The sequence below is a fragment of the Lissotriton vulgaris genome, chromosome 2_1 (assembly GCF_964263255.1).
Source record: "Lissotriton vulgaris chromosome 2_1, aLisVul1.2, whole genome shotgun sequence".
NCBI lineage: Eukaryota > Metazoa > Chordata > Amphibia > Caudata > Salamandridae > Lissotriton > Lissotriton vulgaris.
Window position 1 is genome coordinate 1,952,728,436 of NC_141687.1, and position 25,968 is coordinate 1,952,754,403.

The following is a 25,968-nucleotide window of genomic DNA, read 5'->3' on the forward strand; positions in this document are numbered from 1 at the left end:
GACACATAACTAATGTGTCATGTGACAGTCTGCCTGGCTCAGAACTCACAACCTCCTGTCCAACTGATAGTGCATGCCTCCCAGGACAGAAGTGGCCCCACCACGGCCAATCATTGGCGACCCAGCTCTTCTGGCTGACCCCTAGCCTACTGGTTCCCACTGGGGACTCCTTCCCCCTCTCACTTCTCAACATGGGACCCCCACCTGCATTCAGGGGGTTACTACTTCACAATTGCCCGGAGAACCAGGACTTCCTGGGAGTACATCTACCCCTCCGAGGGTGATACCTGACTAATGTGTTGTATGACAGTCTGCCTGGCGCAGAGCTCACGACCTCCTGTCCCTTTGACAGTGCGTGAAGATGCCTCGGGACAGACGTGGCGTCCCCATGGTCACTCCTATGAGGTTCAGCCCTTCCGGCTGGCCTCTGACCCAATGGTTTTTTCACGGGGGGACTCTTTCCCCCTCTCACCCCTCCAACTGGACCTTTGCACCCTCCACCTCGGAGTGGCACTGCTAGACACCAAAACTAGTGGAGGTCTGACTACAGACAAACCCAACTCACCAAAACAGGAAGAACCACCTCGAAGAACAGTTCAACAGGACAGACTAGGCTCCCTACCTGGTGTTCCCTCATCGAACCAACCAGTCCTGGAGACTAAAGTTGGGGTTCTGAATACGACCCGGGCCTCACGCCACAAGCGAGTTCGGGCGTGAGGCCACACAACCTTCTCACAATAAGGGTACCTATCTGGGCTACTCTGAACCATCTCCAGCCGCGAGGGCGTGAAGACACCTGCACCCCTCTTCTAGGGTCACTTCCCTATACAAGCTTCCAAGACTCAAAGAGAATTTACACCCTCCAACAGGTGTTGGTACTATTCTGAAAAACATTCACTTGCCAGGCTCTCACTGAACCATCTCCAGCCGCGAGGGCATGAAGATACCTGCACCACTCTTCTAGGGTCACTCCCCCATAAAAGCTTCACAGATTCAAAGAGAACGTACACCCTCCAACAGGTGTTGGTATTATTCTGAAGAACATTCATCTGCCAGGCTCTCTCTGACAACACAGACTGAAGAGCCCTTTAACACCATTTAACATCCAATTGTCCAGTGCAATACAACATTCATCCACACTCCCCCCAATACTGGTGAGAGAGCATCTTACTGCCCCTAAAACACAATCTGTACCCCTCACTGGCAACCAGGTACCATACTCTGGGAACTGGGAATGGGACTTCTTGCACTGGATTGCAAATTGCTGCCACCACTGGATCCCACCCTACTGGGAATACCAGAAACTAAATTAACAAACTGCACTTAGGGGATAATCTACCCACCTGAGCTAGTTACTCCATGCCAATTAAGTTACCACTGTAGGCCAACCCAATAAATAGCAGACAGTACAAGGGCAGTCACTCTTTCAGTGTCAGGCCAACACAGACAGCACAGGGGCACTCCCTCCTACAGCTTGCACTGTAGGCCAACCCCATAAATGACAGTCTGCACATGGGCAGTCACTCCTTCAGCATCAGGCCAACCGAAGAAATAACAGTCCGCACAAGGGCAGTCACTCCTCCAGATTCTCTGGTTTCTGTCCTTGGCAGGACACCCAACTCATATTGCAACATAAGACTCATTTCAACAAAAATGGCATTTAGAACAACCTTACAGACACTAATCTCTAAACATGTGACTATCTAAAATGCGGAGCTTGAAGTGCAGCCAGTTGTTGCTGCGGTATTGAGCAAACGCAAGTCCTATCCTCACCGCTGACAACCGATATTAGAAATGGGGATCTCTGGTTGGCTGAGGCTTGCGCCAAAGCCAGGCAGAGACCACCATTCTAGTCAGGGAAAGAGAGTTACACGCCAAAGATAACCTCTGCTCACCCCCTTGGTAGCTTGCCACAAGCAGTCAGGCTTATACTGGTGGCGATGTGTAAAGCATCTGCACAACACCCACAGTAACAACATACTAGGCACACCACAAAAGGAAGTCCACACAAGGTTATACATAAAAATAGCCTTTGCATTATAATAAACACATTAGATGGTAATCACACAATATACACTGTGCCAACTGGCACGGGCAATATTTACAGGGATTATTTACACATGACAGGGCCGCGTGGACCACTGTCATAATTAGCACTTGGTAAAACATCATACAAAGAAGTACACATCATACTCTCATAACACAACCAGTAATCACTGGCAGACTCAATACTCAGCGCCAACCTGCAACCTAGATCATAACAGGCACAGTATCACATACGGCTAGAACTCTATTCTGCGCCATCCTCCTAAGCCCAACTCTAGTAGTAGACCACCATCTCCTAGACATACCTTGCATTAGAACATAAACTTAATAACATAACCTGAATAGGGAATAAATCAAATCTAGACCACCGTAGGGAATCAAAATAAAATCTCGGACAGTAGGTAAAACCGAACAAGCATTAAAAGCACATCCATAAGCATACATCAGGGTGCATAACACATATTATAAACATCACATTCCCTAGCACCTATACACATTACATTAGGGCCTTGCGTCTTACAAAACCTAAAGTCCCCTGGGCCAACTGGCCACCTCTAAGGGGCTCAAATGCCCTCAGTCCAAAGTCAGGGCTGCTGCCTACACAGCAACAGTCACGGGGGCGCACTTGGCGCAAACCTAAACGTGGCAGCTGCCCACTACTTGCAGGGCGAATGGGAGTCTAAAATTAAAGGCCTAAACGTTGCAGCTGGCACTAAGTGCTGCGCAGCTGTGCAGGACAAGGTAGGCGTGAAGGAGTGCGTCTCACTCCTGGGTTTTAAAGAAGGTCCCCGAGAATAAAGAATCCTAAACTGTGCAGCTGCCCACTAATTGTTGGGCAGCTGTAAAGTCAAAACTGCGGCATGGGCCGTCACTGGCCCTCAGAATAAATTATGCCCAACGTTGGAGCCATGGGGCTCTAAAAATAAAACATGTCTCTGGGAGCACTCTGGCCCCAGAACTACTCCTGCGCCCGTAATCCCAAACGGGGAATCTACCCCCAGAAGGTGGAGCGCGCTGGCACATTAAGAATGAAATAGGCCCTCAAAATAACTATGTCCCAAGCCTCTCATGGGAACTTTCAATAAACAGTGGCCTCTTGGGAGCCATCTGGCTCTAGGAATACTGATGCCCCCTCAGCCCGCACTCACCGGCTATGCGGGGGCTGCTCTCCGATGACTGGCGCCTGCGGGCTCTCCCTCGCTACTCGCGGTGGGGGCAGGCATTGTCAGTGTGCCCCGAGCCCCCTCCGCTTCCCAGCTGTTCTCGGTGGCGCTTGCGGTGCTCTCCCTCCATCATGGGAGCCCCGCGTCGTCCCCACTTGGCGCTGGTCTCTTCAGCACAGCCTCCAAGCGTGGGGAAGCCCTCACTGATGGGCCAATCCCTGTGCGGCACCTCTGTGATGCCACCGGAGGCTCGGTCGGCTGGGACCAATTCCAGCGCGGCCCCAGAATGGCATCAGCGGCTGCTCGGGGCCGCGGCGGCGGTTTTCTTCCTCTGTGTGCAAATGAGGGGTAGGCTCCCTCGAGTTCAAAGACAATGGTAGGGGCGGGGTGGGCACCCACACTAGACTCCAATAAGTGGGGTGGGCACCCCGTTAGCTATAAAGTAAGAACGAAGACGCAGAGTGGGCACCTGCACACTGGGCAATCAACATATGCGGGCATATTGCAGGGTGGGCACCTGCAATGAGAATATCAGAAAATAGGCGACCATCCAGCAGGCTGCGAAGAGAGGCGCATGGGGGCAATAAGGGAAGAGCTGTGCAATAAAAAATAACACCCTATCCCAGCAGGTCATAGCCACAGTGCTCTTCAGGGATAAATAGAAGGAGCTCATAGGGGTAGCAGTCCAGCACTCTCCTAAGCGCGGTGATCCCAGTCCAGGGACAATTAGAGGGAGCCCATACAGCTCCTAGCCAGCGAAAGCCTTCTAGCCCTTCCAGGCCAGGCAAAGGGGGTTCAAAGAGAAGTCCTCCAGGCATCCAGGTGCTGGGCAGGGCCCAGGGAGGCAAGTCGTTCCCTGAGCCCCAGCAGCAGCACGCCCCTGGCACATTCCAGTCCAAGATTAGAACATTTTTCATGTGGTCACAGCCCCTTTTTATACACATAAATCCTTTGTCTACAAAGGTGCGGGAAAGGGGCGAACCAGATGCAACTGGTTCTGGAGGACTTTGTTTTGCTCAGTTCCCCTCTCTATTCACAAGACAGGCCAGGGCCATCAGACACACCACAGGGGGTGGAGCCAGCATTGTGAGGTAAGGCCCAGCCCTATTCAAGTCCCAGGTGCACTCCTCCCTCCCATCAACATGCAGATCTCTCCATTCACCACCGGGGCAGACCCATCCTGACTACTGGAGCCAGGCACACCAGCCAGCTCCAGCCAATCATAAGCCAGACAGTCAATTCACATTTCTGCACAGACATGCCAACTTCTAAAAGTGGCACTTCCACATTAGACACATTAAATCTGCGCACATCATCGCGTAGCATTTAATCTCACGAGTTCGCACACACCAAACTCACCCCTGCACTCCCCACACATCAGGAACTACCATGGGCACACATATACCCCGGCATTCCTATAGGAGGGCAGCCCAATCTCACTACACACACTCAGAGAGCGCACACACTTTACATTGAGCCACAGTGCTAAAGTGCGAAGAGGCCTAAAATCACTACCACCATGCCAGAGCCTAACGGCAAACAGTCTAGGGGTGAACCTGCAAAAAGAGGCCCAAATCCAACATATATATATATATATACTGACGCTGGGTGTCTGCTCTGCGTGAATCCAGTCCTGGGTTTGCCCTTCTCCCCATGCTCACGCACCTGGGATGCCTAACCAATCGGAGCGAGGCATCCTGTTGTTAAGAGGGCGGCACAAGCACTTGCATTTTCCTGGGTGGCATCTGAGGAAGTTTTTCACAAAACGAAACGCGTCATGCAAAACGCCTGAATAAAAGGAACTGTACACTCACCTGGAGTCTCAAGTGTGTTCAATCCCTCTGCATGCTGGGGGGAAGAGGTGGCAATATATATATATATATACATTTTTGTGATTCTGTTAGGCGGTAAAGCATATGTTAACACTCAATCCAGAAGTACCATCCACCTGGTAGTTCCATAGTGCAAACCTAGTCGAAAAAGAAGTGGATGGTTGTACAGGGTCAGAGACAACTATAAAGTCAGTGACGAGTGATGGAAGAGGTAGCTGGATTGTGATCGGTAATGTCCTATTACATATGGTAATCTTCATTACTCCGGGTCCCGTAGTCCTCGACACCTTCATAATAAACATGTGGAGATGTCCATCTCCCGACAGAAAAAAACAACAAGAGGCATGCTGGGACACTAATACTGCCCCTCCCCCCGGGAGTACATAAGCAGTACTTACCCAGCAGACCTCCTGTACTAACAAGCCCAGACAGGAAGGCCGGCCGCCCGGGAGGGAGGGAGGGGCGTATGAAGGTGTCGAGGACTACGGGACCCGGAGTAATGAAGATTACCATATGTAATAGGACATTACCCCCAGGTCCCTCCGTCCTCGACACCTTCATAATAAACATGTGGAGAATACCAAAGCAGAAACCCGGCCTTCCGCACGAAAAAGCACACCCAGGAAACCACAACAACGCAGCCACCCAAGGGAGCACCGAGAAGGAGGAAAGGAAGACCGCAGGCAACACCCGGCCCGCAACCCCGAACAAGACAGCAGGGACAAGGACCGGGGAGAAAGAAACAAGGCCAGGGCTCCAAAGAAAGGAGGCCGCCAACCCGAAAAACAGGCAACCGGCACCGGGACCAGGACCAGGACACCAAGACCAGCCAAAAAAAAACCACCGGAGAAGACCGTCCAGGCCAGAACCAGTAGGAAGGACACACAGGGCCAGGCAGACCCACCAGGAAGACGAGACAACCCGGAAGAAGCCAAAGAAGGAACGGCCAACAGAGCGCAGGCACAAGCACCCAGCCCAAAAAGGAAGGAGAAGCACAGGTCAGAAAACACGACCAAAGCCGGAAAAGAAAGGACTCGAGCCCAAGAGAACCGAGGAGGAAACCCCCCCGAGGAGGCCCAGGAGGCAACAAGCATTCAGGAGCCGAACAGGACCGATAACCTGACCCAAAGACAGGGACAGGACGGAACCCCAGAACCCAGCCGAAAGCCCACCAAACAAGGAGAGGCCAACAAGACCGGAAACCAGCAACAAAGAAAACACAACCAGGTCGGGAACAAAGAAACCGACCTCAAGCCCAGAAAACCCCAACCCCAAAGGGAAGGAACACAAGGCAGGAGGGGAGCACAGAGCAACCGGGAAACCCCAGCAGCCGGCCAACGAGGCACAGAGGGCAGCACAAAGAAGGTGCCCAAAAGACACAGGAACCCCACACCCAGGCCAGGCAATCAGCAAGGACAGGAGCAGCGGGAAAAGAAAGTCCAGGGAGCACAGCACCCAGACCACAAACACAAGGCCCCAACCCAGCAATGCCGGAGAGGAGCCAAGCAAACCGCAAAAGAGGCCAACAAACCCCAACAGAACCGGGAAGCCAGGACCAGAGCCAAGCAACCCGACCACGCAGGAGGAACAGCAGGCCCAAGCAAACTCCAGAAGAAGAGCAGAGGACCAAGCAGCAGGAAACCACAGACAACCCGCAGCCAGGAGGAAGGGACCCGCAGAGGCACGAGCACCACAGAACAGCACCCCAACCACAGAAGGAGGGGCAACCAAACAGGCCCACACCGGGAATAAAGCCCGGGAAAGCAAGGGAGGAAGGAGCAACGCCAGGACCACAGAACCAGGAAACAACCCGGAAAGGCCGGCAACAAACCCCCAGAGCAGGCCAAAAAGGGACAGCACAGCCCGAAAACCCAGAAGGCACAGCCCGAAACCACACACAACCAGCAAGAAGCCGGCAGAACTGTAGCCACAGAACCCCACACAGGCTCACAACACCGGGAAAACAAGCCCGGGAAGAGAACCAACAGCAGGAGAAGGGCCAGAAGGAACCACCAGGAAGCGAACCCAACGCACAACACCCCGCCAGGACCCAAAGAGACACCAGCAGGGAAGCAGAGCCCAAAAAGGATCCCAACAAGCAGGAGCGGCACGCCCCAGCCAAAACCTCAGCCAGGCACCCACCAAGGGAACCAGACGAGACCAGAACAACACAGGGAGCAAACAACCCCAACAGGAGACGGACCTGGAAGCCAAACGCCCCCAGCAGCCCCAGAAGACCAGGCAGGGACCAACCCGGCCTGACCAAGCCAACACAGAGCAGACAGCGGAGCACGGGGACAGCACACCAACCCGGAGAACAGGAGGCATGACAGGAACCGGCAGCAGCCCGGAGGCCCCAAACAGGAACAAACCCGTCAGGCACCCCGGCAGAAACAGGAGGGGCAGACAGCCAAAAGCCAGCCCAGGGGGAGCCAGCGCAGAAGCATCCAGGCCAAGTACACAGAAAAGCCCCCGGACAACACCAGTAGCCCCAAGCGGGAGCAAGGGAAGCCCACACCAACAGGAAGACCCAGGCAGGCACCACAAACAGGCACCAAGCAGGGAACAGACGAGGACAGGAGCAGGCAGGGCCGAATCAGAACAGCCGCGCCCAAGGCAGCACAAGCCACCCAATCGCGGGCAGAGGGGACAGACCACCCCAAAGAGCCCCCGGCAAGACACAGGCAAGCACCAGGAACGGAACCAGGCACAGCCCTAGGGACGGGAGGAACAGGACCAGGAACCAGGAGCCCCAAAGGCGACCAACCACACAGAGGCCAGGAAGCGAAGAACCAGGACACCCAAGCAGAGCAGAGGCACCACACCCCCGCAGCGTTCCGAGGAGCCGGAACACCGGCTCACCACCAGGTGGGGCAGGCAGCCCGAAGAAGAGGGGGAACAGAACGCACCCCTCACAGGCCGTCGCCGAAGAAGAGAGGAACGCCATGCAGAAGAGAGCAAGGCGCAAGCAAGCACGCAGGAAAAACCCCAACAACACAGGGAACCCCAGGAGCAAGCAAAAGCAGAGCAGCGAAAAGGAACCAGCCATCACAGAGGCGACAGGAACCCACGCCAACCCCAGGCAGACCACAAACAGAAGAGCGAAAGCCAACAGCACAGGGAACCAGCAAACAACTCACTGGAGAGGAAACCCCTCAACAGAGCCCGAAAGGAAATCACAGGCACGAGCGGCCAAGAGCAGGGGTACCACCCGAAGTGCACCAAAAGGGAGAAGACCCCGGCAAGCCCCAACCCAGAAACAGACGAGAGCCGGGGCAAGCGGCAAGGCAGCAGGCCCGGAACAGAAATCCGAACCACACAGGCCAAGAAGAGGAGCACAGGAACCACAGCGCCCGACCGCCCAGCACCAACCAGACACCCCCGCATCACAGGTGGGGAGGGCGCGGACTGGGAGCCCCAGAGAGCACCAGGACGTCCGAGCGACCAAAGGCACACAGAAGCATCCGCCATCCATTCCAGACAGGAAGCAAGCAGCGCGGGGCACCCAGAGGCAGCAGGACACCCCTAAGGAAGAAGGGACGAAGCACAGCATGAACACAGGCACCCCAATCAAGAGGCCCCAGCACAAACCTCGGCACCCCCAGGAGGCACCCGACGCAGGAACAAGGCATGGAACAGAAGGTCCGCCCGTCACCACTCCAGGACAGACACCAGCAGGCCAACAGGGTCCACCGAGAAGAAAAAAGGGGGTGAAAACAACCAGAGCGGGGGGCAATCAGCTCAACAAGGCCCCCACCGCAACATGGAGGGAAAAAACAAGACATACACCACAGACCCCACGAGACACTGCAGTAAAGAAACAGGGCACCCAGCGCACAAGACTACAGCACGCCAGAAAAATGTAGAAACAACATTGCACCAAAACAAATGCATGTGGAAAGCACACGTTCACTCCAGCACCGGGTAACTAGGCGCCGAAAAACAAATGCATCATGTTACCCAAGGACACCAAACCGAGGGAACAGGCACAAACACTCAGCAATCTCCAACCACACAGACAGAAAGTGAAAAACACGAGCACATCTGCAAGGCGGGGAAAAGAACAGCCAACTGGGCAGGGAACAGGTAATGGCCCAGCACATCGAACACAGATGGACGAAAGGCCGAGCGGAGCCGCTGGGAATTGAACCTGAGACCAAGAACCCAACACAGGACCCAGCAGTGGAAGCATCAGTCCACTGAGTCATCAGACCCCAAAAAAAAGGAACGTCCCCCACACAGCTCCCATGGATCCACAGGGAATGAAGAAACACAGCCCCGGATCCCAGGCACAATCCCTACATCGAGATGACAGGAATGAAGCAGAGGACACCAGAGGCGGCCCCCGAACCAGACAGCAGAGGCCCCCGCATGCCAGCAACAGGAAACATACCAGCGCTGCCACCTGCGCTGTGTGGGAAGCCTTAATAGGCCTGTGGGCGTCAACAATCCACAAAGTCAAAGCACGTTCAGGTAGCGCATTGAACTGAATGCAGGGCACTCTCGCAAGTGAGGACAGTAAATCAACACAGACATCCACATGCCAAGTACGTCACTGTTTCAATGAGAAATCACCGTCTTGGAACGAGACTCCCAGAGTAAGAATCGCAAACACCGCAGCTGACACCAGAGGCAGAGCGGGGGACCCCGCAGCCCCCCCCCCCCGCCCTCCGGGGCAGGAAGAGAAGTGCAGCGAACTGAGAGCCCAAGAAGCGAGGCAAGGAGCCTGCTGCAGCCAGCGCCGGGCCCCTGAAAAAGAAAGAAAACAGGACAAGAGCGCCAGGCAGAAGAAAAAAGGGATCCCGAAATCGGGACTCACCAGGAGTGGGGGCCAACCCCAGGAACAAGGCCCCCACAGCACCGCCGAGCAGAAGTCCATCAGGAGCCCATCCAGCAAGGCAGGGCTCCCCGGCCAGGCTCGGGAAGCCCAGCCCGCGACCCGGAAGCAACCGGGAACTCCAGCACCAGCCACAAAGGGCCGGCAGGTGCAGGGTCACACAGCAAAGCACCGGCTCCAGAGAAAGACTGACTCCAAGCAAGCCCGGCAGGCCAGGAGGCAGTCCAGGGAACCCCACGCCCACACAGCCAGGCAGCAGGGCGGGGGGGAGAAAAGAAGCACCGCCACTCAATCCCAGCAGGAGCAGCACCAGCACACCATCAACTCTGTCGACAGACAGAAAAAAAAAACAGGAGGTCTGCTGGGTAAGTACTGCTTATGTACTCCCGGGGGGAGGGGCAGTATTAGTGTCCCAGCATGCCTCTTGTTGTTTTTTTCTGTCGGGAGATGGACATCTCCACATGTTTATTATGCGCTGTTAGAGGTCAGCCGAAGCAAACTTGATTGTAGTACCTAGAATAAAACTAAAAACAAAAGGGGGAAAAACTTTTTCATTCCTAGCATCGAAGGCATGGAACAGTCTCCCCTTTAACCTTAGGCACGTCCCCTCGGAAAGCCAGTTCAGGAAACTCTTGAAGACCTGGATTTTCCTTCAGCCAAGATGCTCCTTCCGGAACGATAGCCGCGCTCTACAAGTGTCAATAAATATCAAATATCAAGGTGTCGAGGACGGAGGGACCTGGGGGTAATGGATTGTGATGTAGTGTTCCTTAACAAGGTGAGTCTTCATCTCTTTCCTAAACTGAAGCACTGTTGGCGTGCTCCTAATGGATATGGAGATGCATAGATGGAAAAGGCCGACTGCATAGTTTTATTATTATTTATTTTTGTACAATCTTAGTCTGCAGTCTGATGGTGTCATGGGTGCAGGTGTGCCCGAACCATCTGAGATGGTGAGCTTATTTTCGAAATAACCAAGGGTGTTGGCTGATAAGATGTTTTCTTCCCCAATGCAGCAGAAGAACACCCCCCCCCCCTTATTTCCATTATGGTAGAAAGCGCAGTTGCCTTTGCTCTATTCCAGCCTCAACAAGCGTATGCTGAACTTTATAGACACACAGAATGATGATTATCCAAAATATCAGCAGTAATTGAAATAATATCACACCCAATCAGACGATCAAAAAATATCCCTGTGCTCACCCTTGGTTCTAGCTTTTCCTCACATCCTCTTATTTGCTTATGAAGGGCCAGGGAACGGGCAAAGAGTGGGAAAAACAGAAAGCAAATAAAACTCCTAGAGCCGTGAATACTTTCTGATCCTGCTGCGGCCTTCACCACCCTCAGGACCAGTGGTAGCATTGCCTGTATTTGGGTATCAAAGGGCAAATCAAGGCTAGCACCTGCTACTCACGCCTACCCCTAATTGATGCGAGTGAGGTGGAATGAAATAATAATTTTGTACCCTAACATATTGTTTATTCGTGTAACTTGACTTTGCAGTAGATTTGTCTCTAAGTATAGCTGTCTGTCCACGGGGCTCTACTTTGGCATCTTCAATTTGCTATTTATATATTCCAAACCCTCCCCTTGTACTAAGACGATGGCGTGCACACATCAACACACGTGCACACATCAACACACGCAGACTGGATTGAATGCACCAACAAGACACTGGGTAGGGTTGTGTGCATGCATCAAGACAGGGGGAGGGAATGCTGCTGTATCATTTAGAACTGTATTCTTCCCCTGTGCCTGCCATAAACTATTGAATAGACACGTGATAGAGCTAGGGGTGTGTTCTGTTCATCACATTTACATCACTTCAGCACGTGCATACAAAAGAAAAGGAGTTTCCAAAATATGGTAAAGAAAGAACACTTTTATAACTATACTTTAAAAAAGATAGCAACCTCAAAGACAAAAACAAGAGAAACACAAAGCATTGATTAATATGTCTTTTGGAAGTAATGTCAAAACTAACCAAATTCAAGACACGCTCCCATTCTCCTAATAATTGATTTGTGGCATGATATCTCTAGATATTCGACGCTTTCCTGAAGCTCCTGCACTTGTTCCACATACACCTTACTTCTTCAGCAGGATCAACTAATGCGTGCCATTAGTTGCACTTACATTGCAAAATGTGTGTTTTTCTTTAATACTGTAGCCCTTGACAAATCCGCATGAATGTTTACGAAAATACGTACATGCGTGTATATGTGACCCTTTGAGGATACGTGCACGTTTTGGGCACATCCCAAATGTACAGCGCTAATTTAAATTCTGTTTAGGATCCTTGTTCAAGTACACTTCAAATACCCTTTGACAAATTTCCACTTAAGCGGTTTTGGTGTAAATCATTTTTTTTTTTACATAGACGAAATAAAACATGTTAATGACACATTGACAAATTGACAATTTGGTTCCTGAAACAAATCACAAATGTATATTTTACTCAAAAGCTCAAATATGACGGGCTGAAACATTTTAATCGCATCGTCTATTTGCAGTCCACGATTTTCCTCCCTGGATGTAAAAAAAAAAAAGTCTAGGTCTATGTGGCAGGAAAACTGATCACATACGAACTCCAGAGAATCCCGGGTCATATCTCATAAGTGTGAAAAGTGCTTTGAGCACCGGAAAAATATTCAAAATTAAGATGTGAAGTTCATGAGCTGGCTCGCCCACCTAATTAAGCCGTCTTTTCGCTCAAGGGCCCCGATTTGAAAATACAATTGTGGGGCCAGGCAGGGGTGAGGACAGCAGGCCACAGCACCAGTGGGGGCCAAAACACAGTCTACACAGGTGGAAAAAGCCATTTCCTAATACATACATGAATTGGTTTTGCATTAGCCACTTCTTGGTTTGTGACTTGGTTCGAAAGTTCATAAAACGTTATTCACATCATTTAAAAAAAAATCTTTATCACCATGGTTGGCAAGCATGATTCTCAAGAAGGGCAACCCTTCTTCCCAAAAAAGGCAGAAGATGTCTTTGTGCAGGACACGGCCTAAGACCATAGTATGTGACCACAGCCTCCTGGGCATGGCTAAAGGCTATGTCGTGTCAATTATGGGCAGGTTGGCTGGATGCCTGAAGGCTGAAGTCTCCACATTTTCCTGGGCATGATGGAGCTGGAATCATGGAGTTTGTGGGACGCAGAGGGACTTGGTTTAGGGTGTTGTTTAAGGCCATTCACACATTTGATCCACATTCCTAATTTTGCAAAATAAATAGTACACATGAGCCTCTTTCCACACTCCTTACTGGTTATTGTACTGTATGATGTGGCGATGTGTGCATCACCCCCCCCCCCCAAAAAAACCCCCATCACTTATGGCAGTAGACCGTCAGGTTTCCCGGGGAGTGTGATCCTAGTCCAAAGGCCTTCCAGTTGAAGGGGCATATTGAGCAGCGGCCAAACTGGGGCAGGGGAAGGAACCAGGGAGACCTCCCCTGTCTACTCTGCAGGTGATTCTCTGAATGTCTGGAGATCATTAAGTAGACCATCCCAACAGGCAGCAATTGGTATCTTGTGTAGCCCCCTAACCTCTTCTCTCCGCAGTGCCACAGCTTCAGCCTTACCCCACTTCAGCATTGCTGCTCACCAATGGCGCAAGGTCAGGAGGTTGTATACCTTCCATTTCATGGCTATGGAACACCATGCTATTCGGAGAGCCAGGTTGAGGAATTGGGTGGTCGCCACATGTGTTTTTTTCCATATGAATGCACCCAGCAGCACCCTTTCTGTAGTTAGGAACCCCTTGTGACCTATCACCTCCACCATTGCTCCTGCAACCCCCTGCCAAAGGTCCCTGGCCACCGTGCAGCTCCAGAATTTGTGCGATATATCTGCATGTGGTGCGTGGTATTGAATACCTAGAGGGGAGGATCTAACATGTTATGCAGTTTTGCGGGAGTGAGGTAGCCCCAGTGAAGAATGTTATGTTGAATGTAATGGAATTTCACAATCTGAGATACTTTCCTCTGATCGTGCAGAGCTTTCCTCCATTTGTTGCCCATTAGATCCCAGCCTATATCCATTTCCCAACACTGATGTGTCGCCTGCAAAGAGTCAAGTGGTATGTCTGTGTAGGAAATTATGATCTGCTTTCATGGTTATGGTTTCTTGACTTGACTCTTGGTTTTAGTGCTTCCTCCCTAAATTTGACATGGTAAGTACTTCTATACCTCCACAATTGGCTACTGGTGTACCCTTATACGTTCCTAGTATATGGTACTGAAATACCCAGGGCATAGGTACACCAGGGGTCTCCCACGGGCTGCAGCATGTATTGTGCCACCCATGAGAGACCACTCAAGCTGCGACTACAGTCTTGTGATTGCAGCCTGTGCAAGCTGGTCTTAGCACTACTTATGAAGAAATATATGTTTTCTTATATATGAGATCAATAAGGGTTGCACCTACACAGATTGTGCGAGTGTCTCCTGGGGCACAGGAGTGTGCAACATATCTGCTAATTAGCAGATATATCGCACACTCCTGTGCCCCAGGAGACACTCACACAACCTGTGTAGGTGCAACCCTTATTGATTTCAGTATCTACTCCAGCCCAGGGAGTAAACCTGAGGAACACAAACTAAATTACACCTTTTTTTTCAAAAAATCAGTAGTGCGCAGTCACATCATAGAATTCTTATATATGATGTCATTACACTTAAAACCTATAAGTCACCCCAAAGGCAGGCCTTTTGATCCTGAAAGTAAGGTGCTGGGTTATACGTGTGTGGGCCCCTGCATGCGCAGGACACCCTTCAAACTCCAGGGTCGATTATCCAGGCTTTGTAAATGCAGACAGCAATTTTGATATATATTGTGGCATCTGTCATTATGTGATGACTATATAGTGGCTATGCCGTACCTGGGCATGTTTGGTATCAAACATTTTGGAATCATACCCCAACACTGTTACCATTGTTGGAGGTATGATTCCTTGCACTGGGGGCTCCTCCTGGAAGCCCCCAGTACTCCCCGTAACAGCCTTCCAGGGTCTGACAGCAAGCTAGTGCTGCAGCCGACCCCAGACATGAGCCTATGGGCATCAAGGACACCCTAAGTAATCTCCCTTGAGGGAAGGAGTAACTCCCCTGCATCTGCAGGCACCGCAACAAAGCTCACCAATCTGCTGCTCCTGGCACCACCGAAATTCGAAAGGTTCAGCAACACATGTGGTGGTTCTGCAACTCCCTCAAGGCCTGGAGTGTCCTCTTTGCAATCTTGAGGCCAGTATCCCTCATCAGAACCGCTGGGACCGAAACTCCAGTGCACCGCATGGACTTGCTACTACCAAGACTTGTTGGCTCTTCACTCCAGAGATCTTCGGGCAACAAGAAGCTCCAGCCTACAGCATCTCTTTCTGCCAAGAACAGCAACCTCACCACATCCTCTGCACCGTGAGGCTTCATCATTGGTGAGCTGCTTGAGGTCCTCTTGCGACTCCTGTGCCCTTGGCCTGTGGGCCCTCTCAAGGGTCTTCTGCTTCAGTGAGCTCCCCTTCTTGCTTGGGGTCTGCTCTGACTCTCCTGCTTGTTGGTGCTCCAGCCAGAGACCGGCCCCTGGTTCCACACTTCCAAAGTGGGACAGCTTGTGCATGGCTCCTGGTCTTCATCAGCATTGCCTGGTCCTCACAGCTGCAGTGGCAAGGTCACTGTAAACTTCTTTGAACCTCCAGTCATCGGTGGGCATTGCTCTTCAGGGCCTCTTGGTCACCTCTGAGTGGCATGTTCTTCTTTTCAGGAATCCACCCTTGGATTCCACCGTACTCTTGCACAGTCTTCGCAAGCTGTATCTTTACTGAAGAGCTCCATTGTGGTCTACGGCGGTTTCTGACGTCACTTTGCATCTATGCACCCAGCTTCCTTGGGCTAGGTATCCTTGTTCATGAGGTATCCACAGGTATGGTGACTCTCCAACCTTCTGTCTTCCACAGGGTTTCTTCAGGGCCTACTGGGAAGGATCCTTCTTCTTTAAAATGGCAATGCGACTTTCCAGTTGACTGCTATGGAGTACACGGCTGTGTTTCCACTCTGCACAGAGCCTCTGTGGGGTCCCTGGTTACTTTCATAAGGTGGTTCCTACTGCCCCCAGCTCTTCAGAGTCTCCTGGTCCAAGTCCCAACTTGGGTCACAGTTCACATTCCACTTTTTTTATATATGGTTTGGGTCCCCCTGGAAACCACTGTGTATTGTGCTTACTTGCCTAATTGCAATTGAAGTATCTGTTTATATATCCGAGCAGGAGATATATACCAATGTGTTAGCGAGGGTTGTGTTATAACTATGCATATTTTTATAAATATACAGGGTGCTTCTTTTTCGTTTAACCTACACTACATGATTAGATCTCGTAAAACAAACTGCTTAGCACTCCTTCACTGCTCTCCACAGCTACCACTTAGAGCGCTTTTGAAAGCTGTCTAAGACCAGCAAAATCACCATAAGGGCTGTCTGGATTAGTGCAAGGTGCATCACTTAAGTAAGTGTGCACCATATACTAAGCCAACATCCTACAGTGTACCAATGCCCGTGCGAACCAGGTGATTAGCCTCCTTCCATTTCCCATGGTGTGGAGGGTGTGCATAAGTGGATGTTGCTCCGGTTCCGAGTCCATAATACCCCACAACCTCCCCGCTCTACCAAAAGCTTACCATTTGCTAAGAATTGTTCTGCTGGCAGGTCGTACTCCTCCTACAGTTGAGAAAATATTACAAATATTACAAAAGGGGATGAAAGCGCTGTCTTGAAACAGTGCCCCCAGTATCTCCGCTCAGGCCTCACTCCATGTTGCCACTCCTTCCTGCCCAAGTGTCTCGCAAAAGGAAGCTATAAAATTCAGCCTGATTTCTGGGGAGTAAGGTGTGATTCTTGGTATAATTCATAGCCTCCTATGGTAACTTTCACAGGCTATGCGCAGCAACTTGGTGTCCCCCCTGGTAGCCTGTGCTGTGGGGGTAGTACACCACCAACCATGGCTTGTTTTCGGTTCACATCCGGTGAAGCTAGCTCTTCAGCCCGGCGCCTGCCAATCATCTTGCAGGCCACTGCAGCTATACCGACAGATAGTAGTGTTCAAAGTTGGGTGCCCCTAGCTGTTCCTTATCTACAGGCAGCTGTAACTTCCTTAATGCCACTCATCTCCTCCCCCTGTTCCATATAACGGTACCCAGTCTGGCATGTAGGGACAAGGAGGTGGACCGTGGGGATGAACTGGAAGGTTATGAAAGAAGAACAGGAAGTAAGGGAGCATCATCATCTTCGACAATGATATTCTCCCTTGAACTGCGAGAGGTAGGGTGCTCCAGAAATTCATCTGGGGGTGCAGGGAGGCTATGGCTCTAGTAAGTTTCCCATCAATAATATCTTGTGTGTCATGGTACATTTCGGATCCCTAGGTATCGGGACATACTAGGCTCCCATTTTAAAAATTGTGTGTCCACGATTAGTTGCTGTAGAGGACAACCTGCTCGTAGTGGGAAGGCACACGACTGGGCCCAGTTCACCCCCAGTTCTGAGGCTTTGCGAAAGTCCTTGAGAGTCTCCAATACCTCAGTTAGCACATCCTAGATGTCTTGATTGCAGTAGCGGCCCGTGTTGGGAGTGCTGCCGGGTGGTGATGCGGGGTGGAGGGTAGTAAACTCCAGAATACGGCCGCACAGAGGTAAGTATACAAACAAATAAATAAATTACGTTTGTCGCGCGCACTGCATCGCCAAATGCGATGCAGCGCACGCAACAATTGTTTTAAAATGTATTTGTGTACTTACCTCTGTGCGGTCGTATTCTGGAGTTTAATACCTCCCACTCTCGCCCTCCCCGGCCCCACGTCACGGCCCAGCAGCACTCCCACCATGGGTCGCTGCTGCTTGATTGTAAATGAGTAAGTCATCTGCATAAAGCGAAACTGCGTGCACATTCTCAGCCATGGGGATCCCCCACTTCTCACCGCGAATAAGAGCGATAAAAGGAGGCAACCCTGACGTGTGCCTGTACTTACAGCAAACAAGGGTGAAATGAGTTGCCAAATGTTCTCTTAGGCTGTGGGTGCTGTATATAGAAGACAATGAGGCGCTGCAGCAGGCCAGTATTACCTGTTGAGTCCAGGACGGCAAAAATGTAATCCCAACCACTGTGTCAAACGCCTTTTCCAGATCTAATACTAGGCACTTCACATACAGCCACTGGGCTGGCGCTTGCTCCATGACTCTATGGAGGCATCAGACATAGAGGGTGGTGGACCTTCCAGGGAGGAAACTATTTTGGTCATGGTGGAACAGGTATGTCACATGTTCTAACAGAAGGACCACTATAATCTTACAGAGTATTTTACAATCCGTTCCCAGCATGGACAACGGACTATAAAATATTAATTCGAATGGGGCCCTGTCAGGTTTGGGCAAGAATACTAATAGTGATTCTCAGAATGATTGTCAGGGACAGCCCTCTGTGAGTACAGCCTGATACATCTCTAACTGTTTGGGGGCCAACACGGGCTCATATGCTTTGTAGACCTCGACAGGCTATCGCTCTAGGCCCGGTGTCTTCTGTGTGGCAGTGCCTCTGAGCGCCCCCCAGATTTCTCGGAGCATGAGGGGGCATTCAAGGTATCCCTATCTAGGGAGACCAAAGTGGGCAGCACTATTTCACAGTGAAAGTCATTGATGTGTGCCTGCCGATCAATGGGGGGAGGGGCATATAATGCTGTATGATGTGTTACAAATGCTGATTGGATGTCCACTACAGCCATGATTGTGTGAGCGGTACGATGCGGATCACAGGCATTGCACTGGGCAGACGCCACACCACCAGTTAAACTAATTTAGCACTCTCCGTGTGCATTTTGGCTTGGTAGGCCTTAAAAACTTGGCAGCTAAGCTGCTCTATTAAGCATGTATGGGGCTCCAGGGCCTCTGTTAGGGCACGCCGCTCAGCAGGGTTCAAGCTGGCCGATACTTCTAGCAGCCCCAGGAACACCACAGTTTACACCAGGTCTCTGTGCAGAACCGCCCTAGCCCCACCACCGCCCAAATGCATTGTCCTTTGATGACCACCTTGAGTGCCTCCCACTTAAGTAGTCTGGAGGTGGTTGATGCATAGTTAACCTCGAAATAATGCACAATAGCCTCTCTTGTTTCCTCATTAAGACCTGGTCTTCTAACATGGACGCCTGAAGGTGCCATGTGGGGACCAAGGGACCCGCCATTCCCCACTCAATATGAACCTGTAGTTGGTTTTGGTTTGAAAAAGTTTTCCCCAGGTATTCAGCTCCGGCGACCAGTGGTTAGAGAGTGGAGTGACTGAGGATGCAGTATATCGGCACATGCAATTCACGGGGAGAGGAGTAATGAGAATACTTTTGAGTCCCAATGTGCAGGACCCACCTGCTGTCATGAAAGGGACCAATGAGTAAGCCATAGCGAAAAGCAAGTGGCAAGTGTTCCAACTGATGATGTCAGTAGTGGGGGTTGTGACCTGTCCATGTGCAGATTTAGGATGCAACTAACATCTCCCCCAAGAATGCATGGGATGTGCGACCAGCGGGTAAGAACCAGGAGCAGGCTTGCCAAGAACGATGGCTGTGCCATGTTTGGGCAATAGATACGCCCCAACAACAGCAGCTTCCCATCCAGTTGGCCCTCCACCAGCACGTATCGCCCATTAGTGACTTCCGTTAGGCCCTCGGATGTGGGCCTAAACACAACTCCTGGTTGGACCCAGAAGAGCCCCCTTCCTGCAAACCTAGAATAAGTGGTGCTAAAACATTTCCACCACCAGCGTTTTGATAGGCGGCCCTCCTCACCTCTAGCCATGTGAGTTTCTTTAAGTAACGCTACCTTCCCCCCTATCGCCGTATGCATTTTTGCACTGCATGTTTTTGCCTGACTGTTCACATCTCCCTCACATTCAGTTTTAGTATGCTCAGTTTATCCATAATCGATCTTTATGTGAGAAGTGCATTGTTCCTTCTCTGCCACCTTACTTGTAATAAGGTTCTATCTTATTTGTATTCAATGTGTGATGGTCACTTTGTCACACCGGTGAACGCTTTATCTCATGTTGTCCGTGGACATGTTCTCAAGTTGGCTTGATGTGATGTGTGTCTGTCACATTTTGTATGCTTCTGCCATCAGATTTCTAGAAAAAGGTTTCCCAAAGCATGTACTGTCAGATAATGGTGTTCAATTGTGCCCAAAAGAGTTGGAAGAGCTTCTAGGACCCTTTGGTATCATTCAGAGAAGTGTGATCCCTAGTCCAATGGTATGATAGAACATTCCAACAGGATGTGCAATACAATTAGCAAGGATGAATAAGATGGCTTGGAAGAGGGTTCTTCAAGAAAGATAAGTAGCTTACAGACGTGCTTCCTATTCTACCTCAGAGAAAAACACTTTTGAATTATTCTGGGTTACAAGACCACATTCACAGCTTCTTCCTGCTTAGATGAATTAGTTAAAAGAATGGATCAATGTTACAGTGTCAGATGGTTGGAGGGTCGAGGAAGAGAGCAAATCTATTCAGAGAAAGGAAACCTTTGAAAACAGAAAAAGTGTGAAGGATTTTAGTGTGAAGGTTGGTGATTACGTGTTTGCAAACCAAGGAACGCTAAGGCCCTTATCACATGCTAAACAATCTTTGATAATGTCTTGATTAAATGCTGCTTCCCTGGTCTGCCATATGGAAATTAAGAGAAAGGAAACCTTTGATAGTGTGAAGGATTTTAGTGTGAAGTTTGGTGATTAGGTCAAGATACATGTACCTGTAGGATCAAAAGATTGGTCAAAGCTTACCAAACCAAGAAAAGTTGGTAAGCTATATAAAAATGTGATCAAACCAGTAATGGTTGCATCTAGAACATGAGCGGAGTTGTTTTAAGAGATAAACAAGAACACCCTTGTTCTACTCAGGTCTCAAGTAAAACATCTGAATGTGGTACAACTATAACGGCAAAACATAGTCATATAGAAAATATTCTGATTCAAGAAGAAAAGATAACCAAAATCAACATTGTATGAGTATGAAAAAAAACTTTATATTTAAAGCATTTTTTCAAACAGTTACATTTTTTGGGGTATATCTAGTATGTGTATGGTTTTTTGATTATTTTGATATAACATGTACAGGGTACATTGTTGTTTGTTATATTTTTACAATTGTTTTCAAAAATTGTATGCTATGCTTTATTTTTTATAAAGGGAAGATGAATAGTAAATTGTTCCTTCTCTAACTCCTTACTTGTTAGGTCTCAGATGGAATTCTATGATTTCACTATAAAAGAGTTCCATCTGTGACAGCTGGCGGAGAAGAGTTAGTGGTTGAAGTTTTAATGAAGAGCTATATTATGTATATTCAATGTGTGATGGTCCCTTGGACACAGTTTCATAGCAAAAAGGCCAAACATTATGGAGAGAACATGTTATAAAATGGCTTAAATTACTGGCTCACTAAAGACGAACATAATGTCTGAAAAATAAGTATCACTTTTGTACATGCAACCACGGAAGGAGCCAAGGACGATACGCTGCCATTTACGATCCGTTGACGTATAGAGAGGGCCGACTATAGCCAAAATCGAACACGCTACGCTCTCCACACTCCCCCAAAAGACGTATTTGGGAGGGTCTAGCAAAACAAGTTCTATTCATTTGAAGAAAAATAATTCTACTTACCCCAAAAAATTTGGTAGATATATTAAGGATCGTGGTACGAGTGGGAGGCCTCAGTCTTTGCCTAAATATACAGGATACCAGTGGTGTCTTATTTACTGGAGATACCAAAATTAAGATTGGATATTCCGGATAGGAGGTACCCACTAATCGGCAACATTGTTCTCGAAATACGGGATTGTGCACAAAAAGAAATCTTTCCAAAATATCTACTTCTTTTATTTATACATAATCTTATGACCAATTTCACTCAGAGCACTGTTCGTTGGGAGAATAATATAAATATGGGAACTTTGGCAACATTTATGTGCGTTCCCTTCCCTCTTTTGAACAAATAATTGTAAGCCTTGAGAAAGTCACTTGTCGAGACGAAACACGTGTCGGCTGTCGAGTGTGCGGCTCAAGAAAATGAGGAAATCAGTTACAAGTCCAGGATCATGACTGTTGCATAATTCTGACATAATATATCCTCATTTTTGATCCTACTTTGATGCATCAAGAAAGTAAAGTCAATAGTCCATTTTGAATTCTTGTAAATACCAGTTTTTGAAAACAAATATACAATGCTTTTTGAACAACCTATCTCTGTGGCAAGTGTTATTTTGACTATTGTGAATCATATTATAGTTGTCTGGATTAATAACAACTATTTAACAATACCATATGAGTGCCGGGACACTAGTTTAGTTATAAAGACCAACATAATGTCTGAAAAATAAGTATCATTTTTGTACATGCAACTAAGACAACTATAATATAAACAAAAAATGCTGTGATTAGGTTCATGAGAAAATTAAAACTACGAACATTTGTCTTGCAGTTACCATCCGACAATAGGGGATTTAGAAAAGTAATGTATTGGCGTGAACCTCAAAAGTAGGTTTTCTTCTAAGGTAGAGAACTGCACAAATGACTTCATGGAACAGAGTATTGTAAATTACCATATTATCTTCACACATCTAAAAAGGATTCTGAATTCAAGGTGATAGGCAGTGAGTAAGAGGTACACAACAATTACATGACGCATGATGCAAATACATATTTGGAACTGACCCATGAGCAAAAACTAGAATTAGTTAAAGTCACAGAGAATATATTGAAAAGAGCCCAGTGAAATCAATGGTCTCTAGAGAAACATGACAATTTCTGATGAAAGTACACCAAAAAGTATCGATATTTTTACTGTACGAAATACACCAGTGTTGAATCAACATCTTGGCTGCATAATGTTAACTCAGTCCATCAGCCACCTACGAATCATATGGACAGATTCTTGAAATTATTGATAGATAGATTGGAGACTTTCCTGGGAGATACCAGTGATTTCTTATGTCAGATACAAAACTAACCTCAGATGTTGCAAATCTATATACTTATATTTATTTATTTGATTTAGATGTTCTATGCCTATAAGCCTCTATACCATGGGGAGAGAGAATGGAGGTAATTGAGGGGATATTACTTTAGGATGAGGAATTGAGAGCAAATAAAACATTTTGCTACAGAAAATACACAATTTGTGTTGTAACATTTATTTCACTGTAATATAAAATATTGTTTTCTTCTTACCAGAATGGACATGGGTTCACATGCAATACCACCATACATAAACATTTAAATAAATACCTTTGAAATTAAATGTATGCCTGACTAGGAAAGATAACAATGGGGATTCATGTGGTACAAGGAATAAATTGATGATATTGTTAGAATTTTTTGTGGTAATAAAAGAAGGATTCATTTAATTGTTTAGACCACTAATTAAGTACATCTAAATTACAATTCACTTTAAGTACTGGACACCTTGCTTTGATTATTATTATAATCTGGGAATAGGTGAGGGAGAATTTATCTCCAGCATCTAAAGAACCCATAATTTGAATATGACTAGCTTTAACTCATGAGAAATTATAGACAGGATACCAAAGATTTGGGTATTATGTATCAAAGAGCGATATTAATTGAAGAACTATGAAACTGAATTAGAAAACCTATTACAACAATATAGGAACTGTACATATACACAAGGGCAATGGAAAATAGCCAAAAAAGAAGACATAACACAAACACTCCAACTAGAAAGTGTTGCAATGTATCTCAACACATGCAGCACGATACAACAGATCAAAATACTCATTTTAATGCATCTGTTACAGGTTGCTATTTCCCATATCTGGAACTATTGCTCTTAAAAAAGTTAAGTACAGTCTTTTGCGAAATTTAAAGAGTTTTTGAGATTCAGTGTTTGGTTTCAGTTGGTTTCCAGGCGTAAATCAAATATCAATTCATGTAAATGGCATTCCCTGAGGAAGGTGCTATAAGCGCTGAAATACATTAGCTTTAATAGAAAGAATGAACATTGTAGGCTGATTTGCTTCTTTAAAAATAAGCATTAAGAAAACTTGAAATGCAAATGGATTCATTTGGATTTTCAATGGAGATTAAGTTTGACTAATTGAATCTATTTCTTGGTTATGTGTTTTTACATAAAAAGAAGACACCAAAGTTTCCTAAGGTGTGAAAAAATGTCCTCCATCCTCACTGGCCAATCACAGTAATCTAAGTGGCAACAGGAAAGGGCCTCTGAGACAATACTACGTCACTACAGTTCAGATAGAGTAAAACACTGGAATTTGGAATATGGATTTCACCAGGTAATGCCCTTAATGAGGGGGGGAGACAAAAGAAGCACACCGGGGGTAAGCCACTTAATAGTGGGAAAGGATGCAGATCCTTTTTGTTATATAACCCTCACACACTCTAGTAGTGTCATGCTTCATCATCGGGTTCACAATGTCTCCTAAAGGTCAGGGTGGGCTCAACTTTATTTCAGGGAGCACTTAAAAGAATAAGACAGGAGGTGATGGTCATTGGACCATCACCTCCTGAAAGACCCACATAAATTTTTGTCTACTTTTAATATCCCCTACGGTTCCATTAATAAAGGGATACCTGGAACCGCAGGAGGAGTTTTAATCTTCAAACCCCCTGACCTCATTATTTTATGTGCTCCCTGAAGTACGGTTGAGCCCAACCTGGTCTTTAGGAGTTAGGGTGAACCCGATGAGGAAGCATGACACTACTAGAGTGTGTGAGGGTTATATAACAAATAGGATTGGCATCCTTTCCCACTATCAAGTGGCTGCCCCCCAGTGTGCTTCTTTTGTCTCCCCCCTTTTTTCCCAAACCATTCTTTGATTTAATTGGGGTACTTACAGTGATATTGAGTTTGACTTGGGAGGACGTATCCCCGCCAGGAGCCCCTCTCTACCCTTTCGGCTCTGATGGAGTTTCTTCTTTCAGTATCTATAGGTTACAAACAAATGCCCTTAAAGAGCCATTACATTGTCCCTAACAGGAGAGGTCAGTTTGTCTTCCCACAACTCAGCATCTTTGATTAAATGGGGGCTGCAAATCATAAGCCCATTACGACACCATTGAAAAATGACCCTCTCCCATGTGTCAAAAAGACAGGAAATGAAGAGAAGCTAGTAAAGTTCCAGCAGACATCACTTTGTTCCTCTCTGCTCAAATTCCATCCCAACCTGGATGAAAAGACTTTAAATGGGAATAAAGATTAGAACTTCAAGCTAAAATGGCCCAAGAGAAACACACAGAAACATAATATCTCGAGAATCCCTCCCATAGCCCCGTTGATGACTAAAAGATTACAGACATGATGAAGAGGATGAAAGGGACACTGTATATGTCTGACTCTACGATGACTAATACACACTTGTGTGATCACACACATATGCACAAACCTACCCAGAGCACCATACATTTACTTAAAAGCCATAAGGTTGAATGAACGTATTTCAATCTCATACTGGTGAGTACATTTATACAAACAAGATCTTAAGGTAACAGCTGCATCCCTGCGAACAGAGCTGTACTTGTCGTTGGCGGTTGATTACAAACACCATGGGGTTAGCTGCTGCCTGTACCATTTTTCTTTCTACAGTGAGGAAAAATATTAGCAACTGATTTATGGAATACCAACAGTTCCCCTCGCTGTACTTCATTAAGGCCAGAAAAAATATTGGGGACATGAGGATATGTAAGTTCCAAAGGCTTCCTTTATTCATAGGTGACAAAAACAGATACAGACAATGACACTGTTGCTATGTATTTGATTACAAGTAAAACAATATATTGAGTAAAATGTTGCATATTTTGCAGTGAAAACAAACTCAAAGCCTTTCCACAACCTGGAAATCTCTTAGATTGAGTTATTTAAAAATGTGCCTCTGATATCTGAGAATCAAGCTTCTCTTTGAGGCATTTTTCTTTAGCTGTAAATTCAGCACAGTTTGACACAAGCCTACCTTTTTGAGAAATATGTTTCATGGGTTGGTGTCACTGCAGAAAGCCAGGGGCCACATAGTACACTTGCCCTAGTCACA